General features: G+C 45.6%; 1 long non-coding RNA gene across 1 annotated transcript; it reads right to left on the bottom strand.

Annotated features, from left to right (window-relative positions):
• Window positions 1–875: 875 nt before the first annotated feature.
• LOC122366742 lies at window positions 876–3,662 on the bottom strand. Its single transcript, XR_006253938.1, has 2 exons — window positions 3,507–3,662; window positions 876–1,714 (listed from the first exon to the last, which is right to left on the bottom strand). It is a non-coding gene; the product is annotated as an uncharacterized LOC122366742 (long non-coding RNA).
• Window positions 3,663–13,945: the final 10,283 nt, after the last annotated feature.

Genomic DNA, 13,945 nt, shown 5'->3' with positions numbered 1-13,945 from the left:
TGCTGATTCACGTTTTTATCCGCCGATTTTAGTTTAAAAAACATTTAGTGTTTGTCATTTTCTAAGAAAATTAAGTGCCAAAATTTTTGACGCTCAAAGTTAAATCAGGGTGTCCAGAAAAAAAAGATACTACGGAAATTAAGTCGCATTCATTAACGCACGTGCCGATTTTGTTCCAAATTCATGTGCTTATAGTGCAAGATTTGGCAAAACTCATGAGCACTGTAATGCGTCGTTGGAAAGTTGTCTGCTTGCCCTCCGAGATGGTCAACATGACCATCAGTCACCTGCAGACTGTGCTAGTGCTGGAGCTGGTCCGCCGTAAGGCCGCTCACATTGAGTATCTGCTTTGAGGAGCTGCCGCAACTAACCAAAGAGTTTACATGCCATGTGGCACCTGCTGTCTGTTTTGCCATATTTTGGCGAATACAAGCATGTGCCATTTTAAAATGTAAGGTGTTTATTTTCGGAATTACAGCAAAAAATAATAGTATCCGTTTTTTCTGGACACCCTGTACTTGGGGAATCGGAGCCATGGCCGTTTTGTAATAACATCTCTTCAGCGTTATTTATGGCGAACGCCACTCCAACGTTTCTTTTTTGCAGCCGACGTATCATAATATTTTAATTGTTGTTTTTTTTACAGCATGTGGAAGGATACCGAAATTTGGAGTGGTTTCTTCGGAAAATATCGAGAGAATGAGCCAGGAAGGTCCGTTTCGGCCATCCACCTCAACGGGGCGCCGCGCCGGTTAAGGGATTTGTCCTGCTCCGTGTTACCATGTATTCTAGAAAATATGTATTCATATTATATTGATATATCAGCCACCAGTGAATACGGATATTAATGAAACGGTTTAGAAAAGAAAACATATTTTGCATGAGTGATTCATTAAAAGTTAATAACGACCGCGTCCCAAGTCTGCCATTGCTCACAGAACAAAACCTGAATACAAAATGGCATCAAACTGTACTCAATGCACAGCAATAAAGGCTCACGCATGATCCAAGAACCGCACACAACGCACATGTAAGTTCATTCATCGTACAAAGTTCTCCAAGCGTACGCTGTTACTTCAATATTGCTTTGTCGCACCATAATACAAATAAAAAACTTCCTTAATCGCCACCTGGTGCCTGCCTTTGCTGCTTAACATGATGACGTCACAACATTATTGACGACAAAACATTATTGACGACACAACACATGTACGCCATTGAACTAACTACGCAGTAGGTACGCATTGAATGGCACCAATCATTTTTCCAGGGAGCTACAAAATTGAGATTGAAGTCTTTGTAAAACGGCAAAATCACGGAACTTTATAATCAATCTTGACAATAGATTTGTCACGCTTTGCTCACTGAGTGCGTTTGGGAGTTCGTGTTCCTTGCGCGATAATAATTGAGCTCCACATTAGTTTCACATATTCTCCGCGCTCGTTCTCAGCTGTGTGCTTCGTTCGTCATTATCACTGAGCAGAGTCCGACACAATGTCCTCGCTGTTCTCGTCTCATCTGCGCGGGTCTTGGGCAGAGGATCAGAATCAGGAGCTCTCCTGGATCTCCCTCTGTCGAATGGCCTCAGGCAGTTCCTCCAGGGGCGGTGGCACTGCGTGCCCCTCAGCGTCTGTCCCCTCAAAGGCTGCCTGAAGTGGCTCCTGAACGGCTGAAGACGCAGTCGCCTCCTGCTCAGTCTTGTCAGAACGCCCTTCTGAAACAGTAAGGTCAGGGGTAGGTAGTTACGAGAAAATATGGGCGCGAGAGAGAGAGAGAGAGAGAGAGAGAGAGAGAGAGAGAGAGAGAGAGAGAGAGAGAGAGAGAGAAAGATAGAGAGAGAGAGAGAGAGAGAGAGAGAGAGAGAGAGAGAGAGAGAGAGAGAGAGAGAGAGAGAGAGAGAGAGAGAGAGAGAGAGAGAGAGAGAGAGAGAGAGAGAGATATCATTTCATACGAAGTATATGTATGTCACTCACATCTGTGCAAACATCTTGATATCAGGACTCATGCATGAATATCATGACAGTAAACAGTTTTTTTTATTTATTTAATCCGAACCTTTTAATTGGAAGGATTAACATGGACAGAGAGCCCGCTAAGCGAAGCTTTCAAGCTTGTTGCGTTGACCTTGCCCTCCACCCTCCGATCGCGCAATGCCGGTTCGATGGCAGAATTTAGAGTCCAAAGTTGAACGTGCGCACTTAGCCGCGCCCGGCTGGTCCCCTCACTGACTTCGCCTGGCATGCTTGCTGTCTCTTAGCTGCTCTGGCTTGCTGTGCCTAAAGTACGGTTGAGGTGTTGTGTGGCTGATGCGGCTGATACTTGCACGTTTTTAGATATGATGACCGTACTATTTTTCAAACGTGTTCACGATGCATGTCATTGTCATTGTTATATGTTTCTTGACAACGACCTCGATGCGAAGGTCGAAAATTCGAAACGAAAACAATAAACGACTAGTAGCCGAAAAACGTACCTACCTTGAATTAAGATGTCTAGTCGTAAAAGCTTGAAATCATATATGATGCGGCAAAGTCCGGCTGTGGTTGCGGGCAAGCTCTGGGATCGTGTGTCAGCTCCAGTAGAGCTCCAGACCTTGCCCGTACTTTGGCCGCAGTAAAGTGCCGGAGGTAGCCAAGTAAAACCATTTACGGGTCAGACCAATTTTGCTGGCTGGGTGTATGCTCGAATTGGTTTTTAGTGTGTAACTAACAACAGTCTGTTTGGCCCTCCTAAAATCCCGGGGTGAAATGACGTCTTCCCTCTCTGAGCGAAGTAGGTATGCAACCAAGGCAATATATATGTAGGAGTACAACAGCTTCCTCTCGCTGTCCCTAGCGTATGGTAAGCAGTAAGCACGCTATGCGGAAGGTCGCGTCAGCTGGGCGCGCGTTTGTTTATGCTGGAGTTTGGAGTCGAGGCCAGCAAAAATAACCCAAGTACAAACAAATGCGAGGGACGCCACGCCAGCTTCAGGCGGCAAACAGCCATACGGGATTCCTAATTCCATTGGATTCTGGGGTATGTATGTGCTCTATCAGGACCCTGTGTTTTCCACAGTAGGTATAATACAAGTTTGGTACTTATAACATAGGCTCGCATCAATTCGAGTCACGCGGGTAGCAAAATTAGCCCTAATTGGATTATTGCCTAGGTTTAATTAAATGCGAGCTTGCAGGGTTTTTGGTACTATTATACGAAACATCAGTTTTGCGTCTACTTCTTGTTTCGGGAATGCCAAAAAAAAAAAAACGCGCGGGAAATGAAAAGACGTAACGCTGAGACATACCATTGCTATTGCAGCTATGATGTGCACAACCTCACGGGTCTACTACCTACCTACTTATATGATTGCATCCGTAGGTATGTTCCAGAATGAGTACATGTAAGAAAAATATTTTATACGATGCACCAATGGCAACATGTTACGCTCTTACATTCTGGTAACGTTTGGGTAGGTTAAGCATGTAAGGTTCTGGTTGGATGGCAAGCAAACGCTACTGTCTTACCTTCAGATATGTTGTAGGTGCCTTGCGAGCAGTATGACGTCACACAGCCCATGCTGACGTCACCACGTCACCATTATCACTACCATCACCACTGATCACCGTTAGCAGTGGAGCGGCGGCGCCGTGCTGGACGGCCGGGCCACGGCGCGCTGCTCTGGCGGCGCGCGCGCACCTCTCCCGGCCCCCGCGCTCTATTTTTAGCGCCGCCCCTACACTGACGTCATAGATGGCTGATGTGACTGGCGGCGTCAGCTGATGTGACAAAACTTTATCGTGGGTTGTTGATGAACTATGATGGTGAGTGCAAATGAATTCCAATTAATGGCATGCGTGTCTGAATCCGTCTATGCTTCACGAAAACGTGTATTTTGTGCTAACGTTGCATATTTTACATTATATGTAATACATCATGTCATAAGACCAGTGTTCGTCATGGGCCGGGCCAGCCCAATGCAGGCAATGCCTGGGCTGGGCTACGGGCTCAAACATGAAGGATCGATGGGCTGTGGATGGGCTGGGCCAAGAACTGTAAAGTGGAGTCAGGGGCTCGCAAGTCGCAACTGAGACAGAAACTATATAACTACATAGCTTATTAGTTATTATTGTGCAATACTTAAAAACAAGTTAATATAGCACGCATGCAATGTGCAATGTGCATTATGCATGCTGCGCTGCTCGCAAAAAATGTTTCTTTGCTACCTTTGGATACCTGTGTAGTATCAATAATTTTCAATCCATTCATTTTTGACGGACTGGGCTGGGCTAGGCTTTACGCTTTTACCACGAATGGGCTCGGGAACCCATGGGCCTGGGCTGGGCTGGACTAGGATTTTGCGGCCCGTGGCGAACACTGCATAAGGCGCATGACATGCCATGACAAAAACTCAAAATATCATCCCAAATTAGCTTACCTAATTGATAATTCTGCCTATGATTTTTGAAATATCCGAAAAACCGAAATATATATATGAAGGCCCATTTTATGAAGAAGGGTCCCCTTAAGTTTCATCAAAATCGATCAGAAAAGAAAGAAGTTATAACATTTTTAGTGATGAGGTGTAAAACGCGATTTTCTGAAAATATTTGCTTCCACGACCCCCAATATTGAACTTTTCTTCCTTTAACCCGAGGGGGGGGCGGGCGCCGCCCCCCCATAAGGTTTTTTTCACGATAGCTCCGAACACGCTGGCGATAGAGAGGTGAAACTTGGCATAGCTGACCTTTGCTTCAAGCCGGATCTTTTGACACCAACCGCATTTTTGGGTCTGGTCAGGTCACTGACCTATGACGTCTTAAGTGAACCTCTGCACAGTCTTCAGATGTCGCAGGTTCGCAACGCCCTCACTGTCAGAGCAAATGTCACAGGGAAATGAAGCTTGCAGGATCTAGTATCCATTATGAGTCTCACAACTTGTATGTCTCGGATTTTTCCTAAAGTTCATATGAGGTCAGGTCATTTTCGTGACCTCATCATTATAAGTCAATGGGGAAAAATGAAAACTGCTATTCTGGCGCCGGGAACGATCTCCAACTATCTCAAGCACACAGAATCGTGATTTGATGCACTCCTTGCAAGGTTAGATGCGTCACTTTTGCAATGTTGACCTTGCGTGACGTCATTTATGACGTCATCAAGGTCATATTAGTTTTTCGTCAATAACTTTTGATCAAATTAAGCTAGCGAGTCGGGAAAGCCACCAATGGACTCAGGAAGACCTGCCGAATCGAATGATTCGGCCGCCCCCACCGGCCCAGCGGCCGGTGGGGGCGGCCAGCCGGGCGGCGGCGGCCCGCGGCGTCTCGGCTCTGGTGTGAACGCACTGGGAACCATCACCTTGTTCAACCAGAATGTTCGAAGCCTGAAGAAACAGCTCGGTGGACTACGACTGCTCGCTCCTACCCTGGAGCGATACGACATAATATCATTCACGGAATCTTGGCTTAACGACACCGTTCAAGTTAGAAGAGTCAGACATTTCGTTTTTCTCACAGTCAATGACAATCCAAAAACAATGTAATAAGACCAGACGTTTCGACAACAAAGTGCCTTCGTCAGTGGAAAAACAAGATATAGGCTTTACATCGATAAAAAATATAGAAGACGACCAGCCTGCACGAAATACAGTTCTACTTTTTTGAAATACAGGTTATATCTAATCTCGCACTAAAATGTTGTATCGTTCTTCTGTCTAAACTATTCTGTAAGTCATAATCACAGCATTGACACATTGACACATTATAACAGAGACACTCCTATAGATATAGCTATTTGTTTTTTAGCACCATTTTCGCACCTATCCTGGACCAGCTGTAGAAGCCTGGTTTTATGTTAACAGTGTCTTCAAGTAAAATATATGCAGCTTCCATGGCTCTCCTAATCGGTTTTGGCATGCCCTTTTCCATCACTGTAGCTGAATCCCAAGCTGGAAGATGATGACACTTTTCTATATGAAGCACCATCGCATTGGATACATTATGATTTCGAACATCACGTTTGTGCTCTTGAAGTCGTGTTTTCAAACCCCTCCCCGTTTCACCGACATATGATTTTGAACATGGTCCAGAACAAGGTATCTTATATATAACACTGTTGTCTGATGTGTTCACCTTCTTCGGTCGCACTAAATCTTGAATCTTGGATCCTGAAACGATGGCTACATTGGTTCCAGCTGATCGTAGACTAGTCGCTATTTCGTTCGCTTGTTTCGAGATGGGAATCGTTATGAATCGTCCTCGTTTCTTTTGTTCTTGTTTTTGTTTCTTCTTTTCTTCTACACTCTTCCTCCTTATTTCCTTCGCCTTGTTTTGGAGCCGAATTAAGTAACCTTTTGGATAATGAAGTCTTGTAAACGTTTCGTATATATGGGCGATCTCTTCGTCGAGGAATTCTTCGCTACAAATCCTGAATGCTCGGAGAAAGAAGCCGATGACTATGCCACTTTTTACGCGATCGCTGTGTCCTGAAAGGAAGTGGACGTAGTCTTCTTTATTTGTAGGCTTTCTGTATACCTTAAATTTTGCTGTACTTCCGCACCTAATAACCAGTGTGTCCAGGAAAGGAATCGTTCCGCTGTTTTCGGTTTCAATTGTGAATTGGATTTTCGGATCGACGGCATTCAGGGCAATAACCTCCTCTTTCAGGTTCATATCGTGTGGAACTATTACGAGCACGTCGTCAACGTAACGAATCCAAGTGCACTCAGGGCCCATGATATGTTTGTACTTTTCTTCCTCCAGGTTTTCCATGTACAAGCAAGCCGCTACTGGACTTAACGGAGATCCCATGGCTAAACCATTTGACTGAACGTATTCAGTGTCACCGAAAGTAAACGTGTTAAACTGCATGCAAAGTGTTACTAGTTCCATATACTGCGCTTTTGGAAGAGGAAGAGATCTTTCATCTATATTATTAACGGCTTTGGCGATCGCCTCTAAAGCTCCTTCTACAGGTACATTCGTGAAAAGGGATTTCACATCAAAACTGGCTAGTTTCTTTCTACAAATAAAGAAGACTACGTCCACTTCCTTTCAGGACACAGCGATCGCGTAAAAAGTGGCATAGTCATCGGCTTCTTTCTCCGAGCATTCAGGATTTGTAGCGAAGAATTCCTCGACGAAGAGATCGCCCATATATACGAAACGTTTACAAGACTTCATTATCCAAATGGTTACTTAATTCGGCTCCAAAACAAGGCGAAGGAAATAAGGAGGAAGAGTGTAGAAGAAAAGAAGAAACAAAAACAAGAACAAAAGAAACGAGGACGATTCATAACGATTCCCATCTCGAAACAAGCGAACGAAATAGCGACTAGTCTACGATCAGCTGGAACCAATGTAGCCATCGTTTCAGGATCCAAGATTCAAGATTTAGTGCGACCGAAGAAGGTGAACACATCAGACAACAGTGTTATATATAAGATACCTTGTTCTGGACCATGTTCAAAATCATATGTCGGTGAAACGGGGAGGGGTTTGAAAACACGACTTCAAGAGCACAAACGTGATGTTCGAAATCATAATGTATCCAATGCGATGGTGCTTCATATAGAAAAGTGTCATCATCTTCCAGCTTGGGATTCAGCTACAGTGATGGAAAAGGGCATGCCAAAACCGATTAGGAGAGCCATGGAAGCTGCATATATTTTACTTGAAGACACTGTTAACATAAAACCAGGCTTCTACAGCTGGTCCAGGATAGGTGCGAAAATGGTGCTAAAAAACAAATAGCTATATCTATAGGAGTGTCTCTGTTATAATGTGTCAATGTGTCAATGCTGTGATTATAACTTACAGAATAGTTTAGACAGAAGAACGATACAACATTTTAGTGCGAGATTAGATATAACCTGTATTTCAAAAAAGTAGAACTGTATTTCGTGCAGGCTGGTCGTCTTCTATATTTTTTATCGATGTAAAGCCTATATCTTGTTTTTCCACTGACGAAGGCACTTTGTTGTCGAAACGTCTGGTCTTATTACATTGTTTTTGGATTGTCATTGACTGTGAGAAAAACGACACCGTTCAAGACTGCGAACTGCAGCTCGGCTACGACGACCACACATGGTTCCGGCGCGATCGGGGGAGTCTCGGTGGCGGCGTGGCCTGCGCGGTACGCTCGTCGCTGCTGCCTGTGCGGCTGCCGGACCCGGCGGGAGCCGAAATACTGCTGCTCAGACTGCAGAGAATCGGCGTTACGCTGGCGGTCTGCTACCGGCCGCCCGGCGACGACGATGCGCTCACAGCCGTCGCCGCAGCACTCTCGTCGGTGGCTCCCGGTGCCCGTCTCATCGTGGTCGGTGATTTTAATCTGCCCGAGGTTGTGTGGACGGTGACCGATGACGGTGTTGTTCCCATGCCGCGGCGAGCGGCCGTCAGAGCTGTCCGCTTTGTCGACGAATGTGGCACTTTGGGACTCAAACAATGGGTTACTGAACCCTCGAGAGGGCTGAATATGCTCGATCTGCTGTTCTCTAGATTCTTAACATGCACATCTATTAACGTAACGGATGGACTTTTCGATAGTGATCACAAAGACATAATCTGCGAATTTCGTGTTCCAAAGTCTTGTTCTGCCGTTGTGTCACGTCGTACCGCATATAACTATAAAGACGCTGATTTTCAGAGCTTGCGTCGTGCTTTATCGCTGATTAACTGGGGTATGCTGGACTGTGTGGATGTGAATGAGGCTGTGGACACATTCTATGAGCTGTTGGAATCCGCTATTGCAGATCACATTCCGACGGTGACGGTCCGGCGCAGGTGTCCCCCCTGGTTTGACGGTTCGGTGCGCGCAGCTCTCAGGGAGAAGGAGGCTGCGTTTAGGAGAATGCGCCGCTGTCCGAGCGATGAAACTACGGCCAGGTTTGCTGAGAAAAGAAAGGCTTTTAAATCTCTAGCGGCCTCAAAATATCGTCAATACTTAGTCAAGCTTACTGATGACTTGAAAACCAATCCAAAAAGATACTGGACTTTTGTCAAGTGCGTAGGCAAAACATCTAAAATGTCATCTGTTCTTTATCGAGATGACGGTTCATTGGCTTCCGATGACACTGAGCGGGCTGAGATATTCAACAAAGCTTTCGCCAGGAAATTTTCAAAGCCGTCTCCCAGCATTATCCCACATGCTAAGTCATATCCCATTGACTCACTGTCTCACTTTTATGTCACCGAATCATCAATCCGTGCGGCTCTTAATCAACTGACTCAGAACAAAGCATGTGGGCCAGATAACATTAGCGCCAGAATAATCTTAGAATGCCGCGAGGAACTTGTTGTTCCGCTTACAAAGATCTGTTCCATGTCAGTCGCCTCTGGAGTTTTCCCCGAACGCTGGAAACGCGCTAACATAGTGCCGATATTCAAAAAAGGAGACAAAAAGTCGGCCGAAAACTACAGAAGTGTTAGCTTGCTGCCTCTCTTCGCAAAGATTTTAGAAAAAGTGGTTTATGACCAGCTTTACCGGCACGTGGCACCGGCACTCTGCAACGAGCAGCACGGCTTTGTGCCGGGTAGATCATGTACCAGCAACTTGGCCGTCTTTCTGACCTCGGCGTGGGAGGCCATATCGGAGGGGTACCAGACAGACACGATATACACCGACTTCACAGCGACCTTTCAAAGTGTAAATCATGGTTACTTGATCCACAAACTAAAAAATTTGTTCCACGTCCACGGCTCGGCTCTCATGTGGTTTGTCTCGTACCTCTCCGATAGGCGCCAAAGAGTCACACTGAACGGCAAAACGTCGGAATGGACTAGTGTCATTTCGGGAACTCCAGAGGGGTCATTGATTGCTCCGATCCTATTTTCTATTTTTATCAATGACCTCCCTTCCGATCTAGACTCAGAATGTTTACTCTACGCAGACGATGCCAAAATCTTCAGGAAAATCACGACGCGCCAGGATGCTGCCACTCTGCAGACGGACATCGACCGGCTGAGATCCTGGTCGGCCACATGGGGTCTGTCTCTAAACCCAGCCAAATGTAAAGCATTCAGTGTGACTCTGCGGCGCGCTCCCGTTCGGACCACCTACCGTATTGGCAGCGCTGTTCTGGAGAGCGTAGACGAGATCAAAGATCTGGCGTCACAATTGACAGCAAGCTGTCATTTTCGGCGCACGTGTCCCGGATTGTATGCCAGGCAAACAGGGCCCTAGGCCTGATGATCAGAACCTTTCAGGCCGGGACTAAGAGATCGAAATTTAACAAACATACGTTACTCGTTACTTACTATGCCAATGTTCGTTCAATTTTGGAATACGGTTGCGTGGTCTGGGCGGGAGCGGCCAAATCCCACACAGAGCGGGTTGATCGTGTGCAGCACAAATTCTTGTTGTGGTTGAATAGCCACACATCCTCGCCATGTTCCTCTCTGTCCTATCCTTCTCTTCTGCATCATTTTGGTATTACATCACTGTCTGTCCGTAGAAACCAACACGACCTGCTCTTCCTGAGGAATATCCTGGCCGGTAAAATCCGTTCTTCTAACCTCCTTGGTAGATTTCCGCTCCATGTGCCGCCGCGATCAACCCGCTCACAGCGGCTCTTCGCCGAGCTTCCCTGGCGCGTACGGACCGTCGGGGATGGTTTTCTGCGCCGACTACCGAGGGCCATGAACGTGTTTTTAACTAGAAGTCCCGCTGATGTTTTTAGCGATAGTTTCTACACTTTTAGAGGACACGTTTTAACCCGCGCCCCACTGGGGGGGGGCTATTTATAGCCCCCCCTCCCGTTTTTCTGCAATAACTTCCAAACCGCTTGACGTATCGACGCCAAACTTTCAGTACCTTCGGCTGCATCAATTTGACACCTTGTGTCAAAATTTGAACTTCGTAGCTACCATAGGTCGGCCGGAAATGACGTCAGAGTGACGTCATGTTCGGCCGATTTCGACGCAAAACATCGAACCACGGCAATCGCTCCCAAGGGCTCAGTTTTTAAGCTAGATCCAATTTCTTTGCATGAGAGGACTCAGAATTGACGGCGCTATCAAACTGCTATCTCGGATTTTCGAAATTTTGAAAATTTCGAAAATTTTATAAAATAAAATTCAAAATTTACATTTTTACATTTTTTCAAAAGGTTTTTGACTTTTCGAAAAAAAAACCGGAATATATGTGATAGAACGTGTTATTATGACTAGCTCTAGCAAGTTTTAGCTAAATATCTTCAAAAATGGCCAAGTTATACGCATTATTGCAAAACAATTCACAACTATTAATTTTTCAAATCAATTTTTCACCACGTATTTGACATCGTACGCCCAATATAAATAGCACCATCGTGTTCCTGAGCTCAAACTGCATCCAATAGACACCTTTTCTGTTGAAAAATTATAACTTCAAAATTTGACCTTTTTGACCTGAAAGTGACCTGACCTAAGCTAAATTTGACTCAAAATGACCTCGAATGACACAGACGACATCAAATTCGAAATCTTTGGCCTAAATGGACCATAAAACATGTGTCACGTGACCGACGCATGATATAATATTTTCGTGACCTGTGATGACCTGACCTTGACCTGAAAATCAAAGTACAAGTTTGGTACCCTCAGGGTATCTAGAGCATCTGTTCACGAGTGTGTGAACCAAAAATGAGCCTGATCTGACTTGTACGACGGCGGCCAGAGCCCAAAACGTGAACAAACCAAAATGCTAATAATTTTTATTTTGACCTGACCTGTGACGTCATCGGTGACCTCGAGGTCAATGAAATTAGGTTTCGCTCGACAGTTTTTCCGGGGCTATCAGACGCCGTTTGAATTTTGACGATCGGCCCAGTAGTTTCGGAGTTAGGAGGGGGGGGGCTATGAATAGCCCCCCCCCCCCCAGTAGGGCGTGTTATACGCAGACCCCAGTGGGGCGCGGGTTAAACTATGTGAAAGGGCTGGAAGCGGCGTGATCGCATCCGCTGTGCTTTTAGTGTTTCTTGTTTACTAGGCTTTTTAGGCTATTATTTATTTATTTACATCTCCTGTGTTTATAACCCTACGTGTTTTTATCTTCAGTGTGTGTGTGTGTATGTAGGTGTGTGTGTGTTGTGTGTGTGGGTGTGTGCTGTTTTACTGTCTCTTTGACTTCGCCTTTTAAGTGGACTTATTGTCTGTTGGCGATTTTAAATATACAAATACAAATGATATGCGACATGACCTCTTCCGATCAACTTCGTGACCTAGGGGTGCTGACCTGACCTTGACCTGAGGTTAGCACCCTAAGTTGACCTGACCCGAACAAAAAGTATATAATTCGACGCGCCTGAGCGAGGCGAACACGATGCTTCCAAAATCGCGGCTCTGCGGCTGTTTTTTGCGAAGTTATTCACCAAAAACGGAACCGTACCTTGGGGCACTTGACCTGACCTCAGAGGTCACCGGTTGACCTAGGACCTTAAACTCGGTACCAATCTCTGCGTCTCGTAACGGCGCACACGCTCGTTTTTTCCGCGACGCGCTAGCTCCACCAGGGGCGAAACGGCGAGGGGGGGGGTCGTACCCACCTCCCCCTTGGCCGGCGCGTAAACCAATAGGTCCGGCGAGGGTTAACCCGCACCCCGTAGGGCTATCGGCGGATCCTACCACCCGTAGGGGGGGGGGGGCGTTTCGCCTCCCCTAAGATCTCGGAAATTTACCGGCCGATTTTCAAAATTCAAACGGCGTTCGATAGCCCCACCAGGGAACTACCTTGTGACCAAATTTCATTGACCTAGGTCAATCCGATGACGTCATAGGTCAGGTCAAAGGTCGGATTTTCACCGTTCACAGGCATTTCAAGAAATGTGTTGTGAAATCGAGTAAATTGGTAAGTTATTGAAAACCATCGATGGTACATTGTTCGTCAAACACATACTTTGCTATCTGAGGTCACTGATACCAGGTCAGGTCACAGAGGTCAGGTCACTGGGGGGTCACAATATTAAAGTGTCGTGTAATGCATGTTTTATGGTCCATTTTACATGACAAAAGCGATTATGTGGTTCAGGCAGCCTTTGGTGCCAGCTTAGGTCACGTTTTGGTCAAGGTCAGGTCAAGATCAGGTTAAATTAGGTCAAATTTCAAAGTTGATATTTTTGCATAAGATGGATATCAATTCGATGCAGCTCGTCACGGAGAGTCTAATGATGGTCTTTGTTTTGCTCTACGTGGTCTAGAATTGCCAAAAATTGAGTTTGAAAAATTTCCGTCATCATTTTTTAACAGTTTTTTTCCGCTATAACTTGGCCAAAAAACGAGATATTGATCTGAAATTTGGTATGTAGATAGAAGACCGTGGTTACTATCACATGTGTTCCGTTTTTTCGAAACTCAAATTTTGTTTTGGATTTTTAGGCTAATATATTCAAAAAATTGCTTATTTGATTTTTTGGGGTCAAAACTCAAAAATTTCAATAATCCGAGATAACAGTTTTGTAGTTCTGTCCATTCTACACCTTTTATGTATTGATCATTTTTCTGTATCTTCAAAGCTGTAGGCCTGACAGCTCTTCTCGCGAAGGTCTTTTGTCCGTCGAAAATGGCAGAACATGACGTCATTCTGACGTCATTTGTGGCCAACCTATCATAGCCTCTGGATTTTTTTTTTGTCAGAATGTGTAAAATTGATGGCCGGAGGGGTTCTGAAAGTTTGGTGGCGATATCTCCAGCCGTTTAGGAGATATCGACGGAAAAGAACAGGGGGGGACGTTTCGCCCCCCCCCCTACGGGGCGCGGGTTAAACAGTCAATCCGAGAGTTCACGATACGAGCAATCGAATGGTGTTCGTCTCATTGATCGGACTTTTCGAGATAGCAAGGGGGGCCGATTCCCCTCTATCAGTTAACGTATTCCAGAAAGCCCGGTAAAACCTTCCTAGAATTCTTGGACAAATTACCTCATTTCTCGTGAACATAGAAAGCATAGCTAAAGCATCGCCGGCAACAGTTATCGAAAGCACTTTGGCC

The sequence above is a fragment of the Amphibalanus amphitrite genome, unplaced genomic scaffold, assembly GCF_019059575.1.
Source record: "Amphibalanus amphitrite isolate SeventyFive unplaced genomic scaffold, NRLGWU_Aamphi_draft 000828F_arrow, whole genome shotgun sequence".
Lineage (NCBI taxonomy): Eukaryota > Metazoa > Arthropoda > Thecostraca > Balanomorpha > Balanidae > Amphibalanus > Amphibalanus amphitrite.
Note: the sequence above shows the minus strand (reverse complement) of the source record. Positions and strands in the feature narration are given on the sequence as shown.